The sequence below is a fragment of the Ambystoma mexicanum genome, chromosome 5q, assembly GCF_040938575.1.
Source record: "Ambystoma mexicanum isolate Mex_15411 chromosome 5q, UKY_AmexF1_1, whole genome shotgun sequence".
NCBI classification, from domain to species: Eukaryota; Metazoa; Chordata; class Amphibia; order Caudata; family Ambystomatidae; genus Ambystoma; species Ambystoma mexicanum.
Window position 1 is genome coordinate 914,559,061 of NC_090933.1, and position 9,944 is coordinate 914,569,004.

Below are 9,944 nucleotides of genomic sequence, written 5' to 3' on the forward strand. Positions count from 1 at the left end.
CAAATAAGGAAAGACTTTCCTGCTCTCTGTGCCTGACTGGCCTGGTAGACGCAACCAACGCAGAAGCCAGTGCTGCACAGGACAGTGTATCTATGACTCTTAACCATGACTGTGGCAAATGTAATATTGAATCAAAACTTAAAGATCTTGATGCTCATAATTCTGCAACTAGTTTTGCACTTAAAATACAACTTAGGCTTTGCTATACTACTGCTGCACAAGCTAGGAATAATGCAGATATGTTAAGATTACCTGGCAGGGGAGACACCATGATCACTAAGGTGGTTCTCCCAGGGTGAGGCTCATCCATTGCACACCGGATGTGCTGACCCCTGCGATGTCCCCAAATGCGGGATACTCGACTGCATAATTTCTGGTAGTGGGGGACTGTGTTCGCGCTTTCCCCTGATCTTTGGTTTCAAAAAATAGAACACAAAAAAAAGATCTAGCCAAGGCTAATGCTTCCAGTAAGATGGGAAAAGCCAATACAAGATCTGAAGTCCCATTAATCTCTGTGCCAACTGCTGAAATGTGTAAACGTTAACCTGGAATCCACCTTGGTTGAAATACTGGCAGGCAATGAGTGTGAGAGTGAAAATAGCTGCCCTCTCTCTAAAAGAGAAACGTAAAATACTTACAGAAAGTAGCTAAGGATGGGGAAACAGTTGTTGATAAGGGAAACCCATCAAAGGCAGTGAAGAAAAATCACACAAAAAGAGAGAGAAAGAGGGCAGCCAGGAACGCAAGGAAGCGCGCTGAAAAAAAGTGTGCTAAAAAAAGGGAACATTAACATCATGGGTGATTGATGCTGAAAAAACTAAAATCAGCTCCATTAAACAGTCAAATGAACAGGTTGAAGAAGACAGTAGTGATAGCTCTGTCGATGACAATTATGTCTCTTCGGTGAAGAGTAGCTACAGCGTGGCCGAATCAACAGATATATCACTGCCCATTACAAAATCAAAGGTGACATTTTCTAAGATAGTCCAGGATAACTGGGTGCCCACTGGTAAATCCGAGGTAAAACCTGGTGGGCTAAGCAAAACTGTGAATCTGACTAATGGGTTCTTGCAAAAAAAGCAGTTTACTATCTCCAGTACGAACAAAAGAAATACTACTTTTATTAACACGAGGGTGCTGCTGGAAGCCCTACATAGACAACTTCATTTAAGAATACTGAAAAGTGGGGATTTCAAATTTGTTGAGCCCTGTAGGGGCAACGTTAGCCGAATTCACTGTTATTCTGAGGCAGTGGTAAGTCTTGTGAGAGAATATAAACATGGGATGAAGCGAAATGGCTATCTTCTGAATGTAAAACATGTTAAGGTAGAAGGTTATGTTAATAAATCTACTCCTGCTAAAACTGCTAAAAACAATCAGTGGTTTAAAGGTGTAAAAATGGGAAATGATATAAACAAATCTCACTGGGAATGGCTATGCTCCTTTTTGCCACCAGTATCTAGTGGTGAATGATTGGATTACACTATTAGATCCTGGAACTCCAGGGGCCATTCCCACCTTGTCTCAGAAAATGGCTCCTTCCACTTATTGAAAGATGCATTACTTGTTCTCCTGCAGGAAACATGGTTAATGAAGGGTGCACAGTTTGATGGTTTTACAGCATATCATAATGCTGCAAAAAAGGGAGATAAGGGTCGACCCTTTGGAGGCCTTACCATTCTGGTCTCCAACATATTCAAATCCCAAGAATGTGTATTGATGCCAATAAATCCCAATGTTCAAATGGTGGAGATTGTTTTGTCTAATACCTCCAAAATCCTGTTGATTAATATATATGATCCTCCAGGATTTGACCATACCTTTGCTATACAACAGACTATATTTGTTTTTCTGATCAATCAATCCAGAGGGGAAGGAGAAATGAACATTATACTCGGAGGGGATCTTAATGCTAATCTGCTAGATAATGATATAGGCCTACTAACCAAAGCAGACATCTAGAGAACCTTTATTACTGATAACGAATTAGGGTTGCTAAATGGAAGTAGGCACGATAAATCCCTTAATACCATAACATGGGCCAATAATGCACACACTTCCACCCTTGACTATATCTGCTTAAGTGATAAGTTATTTGGTCAGACTAAAGGCTTTGAAACTCTGGACAATCTCCTTAGTGACCACCGTCTTCTACAATGTAGGCTTGAATTGGCTATCACCCCCCCCCCAAGCTCTGGATGCTGTAGGTGAAATATACACCTGTGGTAAGGGCATTAGAATTGGATGGTCTGATACTAATTTGGCCAAAGCAAAGAGATGGGGTGAGAAAATTGAAGCTGAACAATTCCTGTACACTTTGGTGGATAATATAGTAGCTTAGATTTCTAATCATCTCTCTGAGCTTATGCCTATTCCAGGGAAAGTCTGTCCCTTAAAGAATAAAGATTTTCCATAATAACTTACTAGAAAGTCTTAATTCGCGTAGTGCGTCGGAAGGTAAACAAAGGGAAACTTTTAACCCTTTGAAACAAACGCACAGCGAACGCTGCTCTAATAAAAAGCATACATAATAAAAATATTACAAATGAACCATGAAGATTACAAATAGATAAAGAAACAGAGCAAGAATATGATGCACTTATCTCTTGCTGTGAGCAGCAAAGGAAGAGGAAGTGGCATCATATTCAAGACTGTTTATGTGGGGATTTGGTTACTCATTGGAGGATCCAGGTCACATGTTAGTGGCCTCACGTTGAATTTTTCCCCAGGCCTCCTGGAAAATGAAGTTTTTGTGTTATTTCAGTACTTTAAAGACAGATTTTGATGTTTTTGTCAGTTGTATTGCTGTTACATATTTTCTGTGCACCTTTTTCTACGTACATATGACTTATGACACTCAGGTGCATTGAGAACATTTCTTGCTGCTGAGCTTTCTTTAATTATTTAAAGAAAGAAAGAGAAGCATAATGGGAGCCTCCGGTCTTGACATACAATTAAGCTATTAATGGCAGACCGTTTGATAAAAACATAAGGGATATGAAAAGGGAGATGCGAAGAAAAATGCGTCAATGTAGTAAGCTTTGTCTGAGCCCCGAAGCATTTCAAAAAGGTAGAAGGGAGATTAGGAATAAGTACTCCAATGCGATCAAATATTATTGTGCCTCTGAGAAGAATACTAGCTGGCAACATATGGTTCGATTGCTTAAGGAAGGTGACTCAAGGAAGTTCTGGGCCTGTTTTAGAACCCTCAATAATGTTGGGAGTCCAGGATCCCCTAAAACTCGATATATGCCCTATAGCTAATATGACCAAATGTAGGGATGATAGCGTGTTAACAATTAAGAAGCTAAAGAGTTCCCGAGCTCTGGGACCAGATGGCCTCTGTGATATCATCCTAAAAGAAAATCCCGAAATTTGGGCTGGCATACTATTAATACTGTTTCAAAAAGTTATTGATACAGGGAGGATGCCCAACTCTTGGAAGACTTCTAATATTATACCTATCTTCAAGAGTGGCCCGCGTAATCTCCCTGAGAACTATAGGGTAATAGCCCTTACTGATGTCCCCAGCAAGATTTTCTGTACCATCATTTTACAGGAAATTAATAAATGGATTGTGAAGGATAACATCTTAGATAAAGCTCAGACTGGTTTCCGTAAAGGATGTGGTACGGTTGATAACATCATCATACTTAATGCATTAATAGAACAGGCTAATTGTGATAAGAACCTACCACTATACGTACTATTTGTCAATTTCACCTCCGCTTTTGACTCAGTTGAACGGGGGAGATTATGGACAAAACTTAAAACCTGTGGTATGCCAGATGATTTATGATGACAGCAGGGCCAGGATACGCTTGGACAACCGGGGCACGCTATCTGAATCCATCTACATCTCTAAAGGGGTAAGACAGGGATGCGCAATAGCGCCAACTTTCTACAATTTGTTCATGTCAGACTTTGGCCATATCTTTAAAGAGAAAATGAATGCTTTCCCCAAAATTTGCCAACACAAGGTGGGGTGGATCTGCGACGCAGACGATATTATAATCATGGACAATACGTATATGGGCATTTGTAATAGTGCTGCTTCATTGTGTGACTATGCAAAAACCAACGGCCTTACTGTCAATTTGAAAAAAACACAATTTATGGCCTTTGGATCATATTGCTGTACAAAATCAACCATATTGTGCCCCCTGGTAACTATAAAGAAAGTTAACAGCTATAAATATCTGGGGCAGGAGATATGTGGTAAGAGAAAGAAAATGAATCAGCTAGTTCAATTGAGCAAAAGAACAAAGGTAATGGCAACTACTCTAACAGCTGTCACTAGCTTCTCTAAGAAGACTGCGGGGTTTAGCCTACTGGGAATCATCAATATATACAAACAAAAGTTGGTTGCAATTTTTTGTATGCTTTGGAAGCCTCCTTTTCCGATTGGTCAGACTGGGCGGATGTGACAGAGGGTGTGATCTGGAGGAGACTATTGGGTCTCTCTAATTATATGCCGATTCAGGCCATTCGGTTAGAAATGGTGTTGATTTCCTTATCTGCTCAAATCGATTATAACAGGGCAAAGTTATATATTAAAATAATGCATGCATAGCAAGGTACTCTACTATATATACTACGTGAAGGAGTGAAGGGTAGAAACATGATGGCTCTGCATACCTTCCAGAAAAAAATCCTGGAGATCTTCTAAAGAATTGCTTTTGTACCAAAATGGGAATATGGTGAGGGGGTGATACTAAAGACTCTGAAAAATATGCTGTAAAAGTGGGACTGGGCCTACAGCAATGATAGGGTTGCAGAGTTCAGCTCTCTATGTACATTTGCAGAATTACCATTCCTTTATAAAAAATCACAGTACTACCTAAAGCTAAGGACCTCTAAGGAAAACCAGAAAATATTCCTGAACATGAGGCTTAACCGCCTCAATGTTCTAGGAGTACAGGGAGCCTGGTTAAAAATCCCAGAGGAAGGGAGGATGTGCAGACTGTGTTGTAATGAAATGGAGAAGGAAACCATCATACATGTGCTTACCTGCTGCAAAAATATGAGCTCTACTTACGAGAAATATTTCGCTAGATATGAATGTGATCTGACATATATTGCTACTGAAAGGTTTTGGCTGAGATGCTTAGCAGGTTAGAATAGGAGTCTAATAATTGCAATAATTCAGATTTGGAAAGTGGTAAATTTGCGCCTTAGGGAATTTGAAAAAAATGTGAAGCTATTAACTGAGCTATAATTGCAATGTCTTCCCCCTTTGGTGTTTTTTAATATGTTCATACTTCAGGTTACTCCTTATTTTTATTGTCTCTGTTGTGAGAAATAGACATACTTAGTGTCTTCTACACTAAGTAGTATATGTGTGGCTTTGTTCTGTTTTATATCATTGCAACTTTGTAATGACAGTTTTATGTAAGAATGTTTTAAAAAATGTCTGAACATTGTACTATTGATGATTTATTAATTGCTGTTAGTATGTCTATTTCTATTTTCTCCACCTCTTTTAATTGATTTGTTATACGATTTGTGAAAAGTTATTTGAACTATAACACAATAAAAACATTTTTTTTTAAAAAAAAGAGATGTGTTGGTGAGGCAGGATTTAGGCCTGGTGACTGGATGAGGATTAAGAAACAAAACTTCACGAATAAGAGCAAATCGATCTTGTTAGTAATGAAGAGTGTGGCGCAGAGCCAGGGCTGTATTGTGAAATAGTATAAGACTGGATGCATTGTGGAGTCCCAGCCAGTTACATGTGTAACATGGCACATGAATGAGGAAAGCAATATTTTGGTTCATCCGGAAGAGGAAAGATCAAATCATGATTCTGGCCCTGTTGTGCTTCAGGGCATGGAGGCTCCTGGTGTGGGAAGAAGCGTCTGGCCCCCCAGGCACCACAACGTCCAGGATACTTCAGTGACTTTGTGATGGGTGAAGACATCGAGCATTGCGCCAGAGGAGAAGTGTGGCGGCTGGAGAACACCCTGGGCTTTAGGTGGGGTGGAATGTGGGCAGACTTAAGTTCTTCTTGTGGTCAGTTGGGGTGAAAATCTGAGGATATTTGAAAATGGAAAGCCACTGTGTGTGGGGTCCTGTTATCAATAAATATGCATATTGGTAATTACTGTGTGAAGAAGATGTTGCATAGTATATCATTTATTTTGTGTATTTCTAATTGCTTTATAAGGTGCCATCTGTAAAACGCAGTCACTTCATGGCACCACAAGCTGAGAGGGGGAAGGGAGTGCTGACTTTCACAACCGTGTAGTGTTCAAGTCAGGTAAACGTCAATGTGGGAGGGCAAGTGCAAGGAAAGTACACGCAGGAACCCACAAACATAACGACAAGACACAAAAGAAATGCAAGGGCATACATAAGACCCCACAACGCCACACAACAGTAAACAATTACAAAGATGTCCAAGCAGCGAAGTCCCACAACATTCGGTTTATAGAATAGAGCAACATATTAAACTGCCAGGTTGGAAGTGTCCCAAAGAAAGGGACTGCATAAAGTAAGCCCTCTCTGTCTGGCAGGTAGTACAATGAGTCAAGGTGGCGTAATTTACTCACTCAGTGGATGGGTAAATGAGAGTGGTAGGTTTATTCCAATGACTGCCATGTTGTGGCCAGTGTCTTTTCCCTGTGCTGTGAGTGCCCTTGTGGTCATGCTTTCTGAAGATCATTGGTACACAGAGAGTCCTACTTCCCGACAGTACTCTATGGGCCCCGAACAGGCTGCACGTGACACTGCCCAAATTTTCAGTTCAGATACACCATAGAAGTGTGACCCTTTAACCAGAGGAAGGCTTAATTCCTGAAAATGTCCCCACAATGGGATAATTAATTTTTGTGATTTCTATATTTTGCCTTCGGTGACTGAAACCTGAACTCTTCATTAATTGACATTTACTGCAATGTGACCAAAATAAAATTCGAAACTTAAACTGCATCACTGAAGTATTCCTCCAGCAAAGCTACCAAGAAAGAGTACCTGATAATAATAATTTGTTTTCTAATATAGTTTTCCATGCCCAATTAATCCCTCTTCTAAGCATTGAAAAACGTGTGTTATTATTAACTGTAAGTTTATTTTCAGTTCCAGTCCTTCATCAGGAGTTAACCAAAGGTATCTTGCAAAAAGGAATTTGGATTTATGTCCACAGCCATACTTTAGTGTACTTATTGAAAAGCTTAATTCATCATTTCATATTAAGTTGTTGCCCTATCAAGAATGATGTAAAAGGTGTCTAGTTAATTTTCAGACTCTGAATCATTGCTACAGGATGAACTTTACAAAACCTTGAACATGGCAGAGATCCAGTCAGGCCATCCCTATGGAAAGTATTTAGACACAGAAACCTAGGGATCCAGTGCCGACATGTGCCAATGCAGATAATCAGGAGAATCTGGCAGAGTGAACCCTGCCCGCGGATGCGATTGAGGTCTTTCTGCCAGACCGGTAATAGCAAAAGGCAGTCGTAACAGGTGTGTAGAGAAGGGATACCAGAAGAGCTGTGCAGTGACTACTCAATGGTCATGTATATATCTCCTCATACTATACATGTGAGGGTCAGCAGATGTGGCAAGTGGCCATTCTATAGACCAGACATATAAAACAGTGTGTCAAATGTTCAGCTATTTTGGTAACTTGATGAAGAATTACAATAATTTCCCATCAAACTAATTGTCGAAACAACATTTCAAACAAGGAAGGGAGCAGAGCTGAAAATTGTAAAACGACATGTTCCTCAGATGTCACATATTAAAACAAATAGATTTATTTTAGATAACATTGTATCTTATAAAAGGGAACAGCTAGACATTTTAATTGTCAGATCTCAATTAACGCCTAGATAATGCAAAGCTTATTTGGGGTCTCCACCTGGAATTACCACCCTCCTTCCTGTAGAGTGTCTCCTGTGATGAATCCAGGGAGTTTGTCAGCCCTCCCGCTTAGGGGACAGAAAACCCCACAGAACAGTACAAGTCACCATTCCCTCAGACACTAACACTTTTATGGAGTATGGAGGAACTAGGTTGCATGATAACCCTAGACCACCCTTCAATAAAGGCTGACTCGGCTTCTGAATATATGCCCAATCTCCGTGGAAGACTGTGCAGAAGTTAGAAAACCACCCCCTTAGAGAAGAACCCCTAAAAGAACCAATCAGGAGAGAGTATCTGAACTCCCACTGAGGTTAACCGCACCGAAACGCCCACAGGAGGTGTGGCCAGTAAGAGACAGCGAACACCAGCCCCGGCGTTCCATCTCTTGCTGCGCAATGGAAGAGTGCAGCGAGGCACAGCGGATGAGTGGTCGGTGCAGTCCTGTGAGGTGGTGAGAAAAAGAACAAAGTACCTCAGAGGGCCGAAGAGAAGCACCAAGAAGCCATCTGCACGTCCCTGCACCGAGTGAGCAGGAGAGGCGAGTCGCAGATGTAGAGTCCAGTTCACAAGTCGCATAAGCGGCTCTGTGATTAGAGAATAGTCGAGTAGACTCCACAACCCAGAAGCACTGCTCAACTCAATTAGGTACAGAGTGGCTCCAGTGGAACAGGAGGTGGGCGGCAAAGCGAGTAAGAGAAAGAAGAAACCCACAGGATGGCAAGAATAAGAGAACCACAGAGCAGGGAATATGAAGAAGTGAACCCCAGAGCGATGAACAAGGAGGAGGTAAGCCCCAGAGAGCGGAGAGAAGGAAGAAACCCCAGAGTGGTGGAGCAAGCAAGAGACAAGCCCCAGAGAAGGGAGAGAAGGAAGGAACCCTAGAGTGGGGACTGAGCAAGAGGCAAGCCCCAGTGGGGGTACAGAAAGAAGAAACCCCAGAAAGGGGAATGAGAAGAAAGACACCCCCAAGTGAGAGATGGAAGAAATCCCAGAATGTGGAGAGAAGGAAGAAACCCCAGAATGGGGAAAATGAAGAAACACAAAAGTAGGGAGAAATAAATAGAGAGAAACCTAGACTGGAGACTGAGAAAATGGACGGATAGAGCCACAGAGTGGGGAGGGGCTGAAACAAACCCAGACTGGGGACAGAGAAGGATGAAAGCCCTAAACTGAGATTAATTTGAAAGAACCCCAGAGATGGAAGAGAAAAGGAGCGAAGCCCCCAGAGTGGGGAGAGACTGAAAGAAACTCAAAGTGTGGGACTGAGAAGGAAGAAAGCCCCAGAGTGGGGAACAATAACGGCAAAAGTCTCCCCATAGGGAGGAAGACTGAGAGAAACCTAGACTGGGAAGAGACACCAGAGGATTGGGCACAAGTGCTGGTGCGGCACTCCAGCATGACATGAACTGTAAACATAGGCATGGTAAAGAGGAATAGGTTTGTGGGGCGGAAGCCAGCAGCCATCCCTTTCAGTGGGTGGTTCCCACAAGTACGTTTTTGTTGTCTTGTTATTTTGTTTTGAGAGGTAGGGAAAGTGACTAGCTTTGAATAGGATTCCGGTCTGAGGCCTTCATTTATGCTTAGACATTTTGACATCCTGATGTGTTCTTGTTTCTGTTATAGAGTAGAGGTTGTATTTAGAGGGAAAGAGTAGTCCTTTTTGACTTAGAAGATAATAAAAGTGCTAGAAAACTGTACCTACGTGTGTGAGTACTTCTTCTGACCATATCACACTCCCCCAAGTTTAAGACCTAGTTTGTGCGCTTGATTATGCCTATTTCAGTCAAGCAAATGAAGGGCTGGCCATCTACTCACTGAGACCTCACAAAGAGCTTCCCCTACACATAACAACAACCATTGTCCTGTGCAGGTTTAGAGCATGGCCTGTGCAAGCATGAACAGTCTACTATGAGAAATGTGATGTTATGATAATAGTTTTTATATTGCACCAAATCATCACCAAAGTAGTCTCAGAGAATCTAGGCTTGTCCGACACTTGGCATATTGTGCCCCCACCAGAGGAATCCATGCCTTAGGGCCTCATTACACGGTAGGCGGTAGGGATTTAACGTTACA

The 9,944-nt window shown here is 41.7% G+C and overlaps 1 non-coding gene across 1 annotated transcript; it reads left to right on the plus strand.

Moving 5' to 3' along the window:
* Nucleotides 1-244: 244 nt before the first annotated feature.
* Nucleotides 245-408, plus strand: LOC138498909 (U1 spliceosomal RNA). The gene has a single exon (XR_011279002.1). It is a non-coding gene; the product is annotated as a U1 spliceosomal RNA (small nuclear RNA).
* Nucleotides 409-9,944: the final 9,536 nt, after the last annotated feature.